Source organism: Nuphar pumila, chromosome 9 (genome assembly GCF_984573655.1).
Source record: "Nuphar pumila chromosome 9, dmNupPumi1.hap1.1, whole genome shotgun sequence".
Lineage (NCBI taxonomy): Eukaryota > Viridiplantae > Streptophyta > Magnoliopsida > Nymphaeales > Nymphaeaceae > Nuphar > Nuphar pumila.
In genome coordinates, this window is record NC_143257.1 from 19,005,578 (window position 1) to 19,012,744 (window position 7,167).

Genomic DNA, 7,167 nt, shown 5'->3' on the forward strand with positions numbered 1-7,167 from the left:
TGGGGTTAGCTCAAATATGTGTGTTTTTCCAAGATTTTCCAATAATATCCTGAAATTATTGGATTGAGTTGGATATAAACCTGATTTTCATGCTTCCTTGATATTTGAATGATGCAAATGCATGAAAATTAGGTAATAAATTGTTTGAAATTCAGAATTATGGTCAAAATGACCAAAATACCCCTAGTATTGAGGTTATACCTTTAAAATCAAAGTTTTTGAAGGAGTTTTGACAAAATTTGGGGATTTTAAAATGCAAATGGAATCAAATAATGATGAAATGAATGATGACATGCTACTAAATATGATGGGACTGTAAAAATCAGAATTGGCATTTGAAATTTGGCCAAAATAACGAATTTCGCTTGTTTTTCGCCTAGATCAAGGTCCCACGAAAACCCTGATTTGATGATACGGCTAAAACAGTCATCAAACGGTTTTTAAATCATGCCAAATTCGGTAGAGAGCATCCCTCTACCCTTAGGAATAGTATAGAATGATAAAATGCATGGAATGACATGGCCTAAATGCAAAATTTCAAAGAAAACCCTAAAATAAGCAAATTTCGCCTATGTGTATGAACCAAACATAGCATTTAACTCAATAATACAGAAATCCATCATAGAAATGTCTGATATTTTTTAGGCTACTAAATGACATAAAAATGAACATATTTGGTTTTATAGCTTTAGGATTTGACCTACGGTGAGTTCAGTAGCAGAGATTTGGTTTTGACAAGACTAAAATCAATAGGATCTGATGTGAAAATGGATAAAAATTTATAATTGATGACCAAAATTTCCGAAATTTAAATGGAGAACTAGCGACATGCATATGAACAACTTTCATTTGTATGGATTCAGCATTTGACAACTGGATAGAACTAAAAATATGACATTACACGCATAAACTAGAAGAGCAGATATAAATACCAAATCAAGAGACTAAAATAAAAAATATGAAACTGGCATAAAGACTATCTTAAAAATTGCAAAATTTCTGAATCGAATAGACGACATTTAGAACATAAAGTTCATTTTTTATAGATCTAGATTTAGAGCTATGTTCAAAGAGAACCAGTTGACTTAAGTAGATCCAAAGTCTCAAGTGCTTAAATTAAGCTCTGACATGTGTCCAAAACTCTCAGATTTGTTTCAGAAAGCAAAAACATCAGAAAAGCCTGATAAAATCATATTAAATACTAGACTCAATTCCGAGTTTAGGGCATTTTTTGGATTGGGAATCAGATCTTTCATGAGGGAGATCTTGATTTTACAAGTCGAGATCCAACATCCTGAGCATTTCCCGGGTCACAAAATCTGACTTGGCATTTTGAATTTTGAACAAAGGAAATGAACTCAAACCATTCTGATTTTTTTGCAAATTATCAAGAACAACTATGGGCAAGTAATATGATTTTTTTGGTATTTTTAGAGAAAAATAAAAACTGACGGACAAAAATAGAGAATTACATAAACTAAACAGAATTGAAATAAATGCTAAAAAAATCTAACTAATTCCTAATATATGCTAAATTAATGAAATAAAATACAAATTAAATCTAATTAATGCATGAATTCTAGAAAATCATCAAGGAAGCATGATCCTACTTAATATATATTGTTTTATGGGAATGGTTCAATCCATCATTCGAATGAACCCTTTCTTTAAAATGAAAAATTCATGGGATTCAGTATGCAAATTGAAACAAGAGCATTATTTCAATATAATCAACTCGAATGAGAGCTTACCTTGTGTCCTTTCATTGTTTTGAAGATTCAAAGACGGGCGGCTACGGGATCGCTCCTTGAGAATGGACTCTAGAGAGGTGCAGAGGAAGTCAGAGAATGAAGCTGAAAAAAATGAATTGAGGGGTTCTCCAGAGAGGGGGCATGAGATGAGAGGAAAACAAAAGAAGCTTAAAAAAATAGAATATTTAAGTTGAAGTTCAAAAAAAGAACTCCTCCTCTCACTGGGCGTGGGCTAGGGTATTTATAGATTTTTTGGAGATTTTTGAAATTCAAACAGAATAAATTTGGACCTTCCATGTGGCGCCATCTCAGAGGATGCTACTTTGGATTTTTTTTGAAATAAATAAAATGCAAATTTTGTAAATAAGACACCTTAGCAGAATTTGAATTTTTTTGAAATAAGGTTGGCTTGATTATCTCTGTAGGAGCTTCTCATGTGGCGCCACATATGTGTGGGCCCACTTTGGGATTTTGTAAAGCAAATAAAAAATAAAATTAAAGAAGAAAATTCTGAATTTGCGCCACTTCAATATGGAATTTGAATATTTGAACTTTTGCTTTTTCTGGAGGAAGCGGAGGTGGACATATGGCGCTTTGCTTTTTCTGGAGGAAGCAGAGATGGACATGTGGCATTTTGCTTTTTCTGGAGGAAGTAAAGATGAACATGTGGCATTTTGCTTTTTCTGGAGGAAGCAGAGATGGACATGTGGCATTTTGCTTTTTCTGGAGGAAACAGAGATGGACATGTGGCATTTCAGGGTGGTTCCACACCTGACAAGTGTCAACTTGCAGGAGGAGGCCTCTCAGATGGCGCCACCTCAAGCTTATTTGAAATTCAAACTTGGTTGGTTCTGGAGGAAAGACGGATGGCCATGTGGTGCCACCTCAGGGTGGCCCCACATTGCCACGTGGCAAGTGAATAAGAGAGAAAGAGAATGACATGTGGTGTCACCTCACGGTGACCCCACACTGACACATGGCATGAAATAAAGAAGGAGATTGAAAACATGTAGCACTACCTCAAAGAGGCTCACACTGACACGTGTCATGAAATGGAAGGTGAGAGAAAATGACATGTGGTGCCACCTCTAGGTGAACTCCACACTGACACATGGCAGAGAAATGGAAGGTGAGAAAAAGGGCCAAGTGGTGCCAATTCAGAGACAAGGCTCCTATATTTTTGGGTTTTTCGAAATTCAAGTTTTACAAAAGGAAGGCCTATGTGGCGCCACCTCAGGGTGGACCCCACATCGCTTCTTTATTGAAATAAAAGCAAGAAAGTAAAACCTCTTTTTGGAATTTTCATTAAAACCTAGACTAACTGGCAAATAAGAAATACTTGGCCTAATTGCAGAAATTTTGAAATGAGGTGGCCCCTATGGGACGATTTTGTAAAAGAATGATATTTGAAATTGCTGACAAAAGGGTAAAATCTGAGATAAAATTGCTAAATTCAAAGTTTCATCCCCTTCTTCAGGGCAGAGCCAATCTAGTTGATAAAATTTAAAAAACCATATTGAAAACTATCCAGATCATTTTCTTGAGAAAATCTTTTAAGATTCAGAGTCCTGGGGGTAAAATGGGAAGAATTGGCAATTTTGAAAACCCAGGAGGTTTAAAATTAATTTTGAAAAAATTAAAAACTCAAATCTGGATTGAGAGTTTTGAAATTGAGTGTTTTGGACCTCGAAATGACATGATGTGTCGCGCAGTGATATGAAATGCTCATGCAATGACATGTCTTGGAGGATTTCATACTGCATGAAGAACTAAAGATTTTCATCTCTTGATGTGAATAGGACTTTGAGATTTTGTGACTGGAGATGATTCTAAGCAAAACAATAGAAAATTTTTGATAATTGGGGATGAAATCTGGACTCCTGTGGGGTTCGAGCTCAGAAATGACCATATTGCCCTCTAAAGATCTTGGACGACATGTTGCAGTGATTGGTGAAAGTGTTGGGGATATGGGTGAAAATTTGAGGTGTTTACACCATCCCTTTCAGGTTAAGGGATAAACTTGAATCATTTTCCATAATTTCTTCAATTCTCATCATTTTTTATTCATTTTCTCTTCAGGATAAGGGATAATCCTGAAACCATCATAAACAATTCAAATCTTATGCCATCTTGGGTCAAGAATTTTGAATGAAGCACTCTTCTTTTTTGTGATCGTCGAAGTCAATTCGTAACTTTTGTTGATCCCTCTCAAATCCGACTTCCACGTTGGAATTATTTTTTTTCTCTTGAAAATCCGAGTTCCAACTCAGGTTTTCCTTCAATTTATTTTCTTTTAAAGATCCGGGTTCCGACTTGGGTCTTTCTTTAATTTATTTTTTCCTTAAAAGTCTGAGTTCCAACTCGGGTTTTTCTTTTTCAATTTTGAAGTCCTGAGTTCTGACTCAGCCTTCCCTTTTAAAATTCAACACTCGAGTTGGATAAATTCTTCCTTTTTCTAATTTTGAATTTTCGAGTATGACTCGAACTTCCTTTTTGATCCAATGCTCGTGTTAGACCAAATTTTATCTTTAAAAATTTGAGTTCCAAACTCGAGTTTTCCCTTTTTATATTTTCTTTTGAGGTTCCGAGTTCTGACTCGGGCTTCCTTTTGGATCCAATGCTCGAGTTGGACCAATTGTTTCGTTGAAAATTCGAGTTCCAAACTCAGATTTTCCTTTTAAATCTTTTTCTTTTAAAGTTTTGAGTTTCGACTCGGACTTCTTTTTTTATCCAATGCTCGAGTTGGACCAATAGTTCCTTTGAAAATTCGAGTTCTAAACTCAGGTTTTCCTTTTATATCTTTTTCTTTCAAAGTTTCGAGTTCCAACTCAGACTTCCTATTGGATCCAATGCTCGTGTTGGACCAAATTTTTCCTTTGAAAATTTGAGTTCCAAACTCAAGTTTTCCTTTTATCTTTTTCTTTTGAAGTTTCGGGTTCCGACTCGGACTTTCTTTTGGATCCAATGCTCGAGTTGAACCAATCGTTTCTTTGAAAATTTGAGTTCTGAACTCGAGTTTTCCTTTTGAATCTTTTTCTTTTGAAGTTTCGAGTTCTAACTCGAACTTCCTTTTAGATCCAATGCTCGTGTTGGACCAAATCTTCCTTTGAAAATTCGAGTTCCAAACTCGGGTTTTCCTTTTATCTTTTCTTTTGAAGTTCTGAGTTTCGACTCAGACTTCCTTTTGGATCCAATGCTCGAGTTGGACCAATCGTTTCATTGAAAATTCGAGTCCCCAACTTGGGTTTTCCCTTTTATCTTTTTTTTTTTTTGAAGTTTCGAGTTTCGACTCGGACTTCGTTTTAGATTCAATGTTCTAGTCGGACCAAATTTCTCCTTTGAAAATTCGAGTTCCAAACTCAGGTTTTCCCCTTTTATCTTTTATTTTTGAAGTTTCGAGTTCCGACTCGGACTTCCTTTTGGATCCAATGCTCAAGTTGGACCAATCGTTCTTTTGAAAATTTGAGTTTTAAACTTGGGTTTTCCTTTTAAATCTTTTCTTTTAAAATTTCGAGTTCCGACTCGGACTTCCCTTTTAGATCCAATGCTCGAGTTGGTCTAATTTTTCTTTTGAAGATCCGAGTTTCGACTCGGGTTCTCATTTCTCATTCAGGATAAGGGATAATCCTAAAATCATTCATAGAAGTAACACAATGCTCTATAATGGTTCAATCTCATGCTCAATGGCAAATTTTTACAAACAGACCTCTGAGTCGACCAATCATTTTCAAACCTTCAGGTTGCAATCTTACCAATTTTAATCATTTTCCAACCTTTGGGTTACAATTTTATCAAAAATCAATCATTTTTTCTTGTGAAGGGCTCTTTTTCTAGGGAGAGATCGAGAGAGCTCGTTCTTTTCGCATGCAATCATTGTTATTGTTCGCAAGAACCCTTTTCTAAGGAGAGTTTAAAGGGACTCATTTCTTCGCCAACTGTTTGCAAAACAACAACTCAATTTTTACACAAAAGAACCCTTTTTCTAGGGAGAGCTTCGACAGAAGTTCGTTTCTTTGTGGCTTCCAATTTTTCATTTTGGCCTCTCTATCACAGAGGACCCTCTTCTAGGGAGAGTGTGATAGACTCATTCCTCTGTGATACTTTTTCTCAAACTTTGTTATCGGCCACCTTTCCATAAGAGAAGCCTAGAGATAGGGAGTTTTGACAAAAACTTAATTTCTCTTCAAAAGTTTTGTTTTGCAAACACCTCATCTTCAGGGAAGAGAGGAGTATTTTCTATTTCTCAGTCAGGTAAGGGCCAAGCCCAAGTCTCTCTTTTGGAGAAAAGAGAGGAGAATTTTCTCATGGATGTGTCGATTCGATATCAAGCAATTTTGTTCATCAAGGATTTCAAGAATATTTTGCTAATTTGCTATCAAAAACCATTGTTGATTTCAAAATTTTATTGTACAAAATTTTACCTCAAACTACCTTCAACATTATTTTCAAAAAGACAAGACTTTTGTGAAGAAAGAACAAAATTCAAGCTTTTTTTGTTGGTCAACCAAGAGGATAAAGAAAAACTCTTCGATATGATCGGTGAAGGAAATTTCAATGATATTGAAAAGACATAAGTGAATTGATATTGATCATAGCTATGGCACATTCTTAAAGACCATTCTTCTGGCAGTAAGGCAGTGGAAATATCCTGAGCAATAAAAGAATCCACTCAATTCATATCTCCTCAGTCATTTAAGTTGCAATCAAATATCTGCAAAAGGGATCTCTCAATCATCGTCAAGTTGAAGACTGGTGGATGAGTCAGACCCTCAGGACCAAAGAAGATTTGGATCATCTCCAAGATGAAGGAGTTTGTGACGGATTTTTCCAGGGAAAGTTCATATCACCGCAAAGTTGAAGGCGAATGCGATGAACCTCCTGACAAATCCTAAAAGTTATTTAATTTCTGCTATCATCAAGAGATTTTTTACCAATGAGCCAATATCATCAGTATAATTCCTGAGACAAAGAAGGATCGAAACATCTCCAAGTTGAAGGAGTTTGTGACGTACCCTTCTCGAAAAAAAAAGAAAAGTCAGGACATCTCCAAAATGAAGGATGATGTGAAAAACTTCTCTCCAAAACCCAAGAAAAGCTCAATATCTCAAAAAGAGTGTCAAAAGATCATCATGGCTAAATCTGAGATATCAAACTGCCAAGAATCATCTTTACCTAGGTGAAATTCTTTTATCAATATATTTTCATTCAATTGCTTTTATGAAACTAAGAATATTCCCTCTCTTTTCATATCAAGGAAATGGATAGCTTCCTTGAAGAAACTCAACAACAACAAATTTGAATTTGGTTCTTGATTCTACGGAGTTAGCCTAATTGGAGGTAATACTCTAGGTAAAGAAAGGGAATATCTTTGGCATATATATGCACATTTCAATCATTTTTTAATCAGCTATAATTT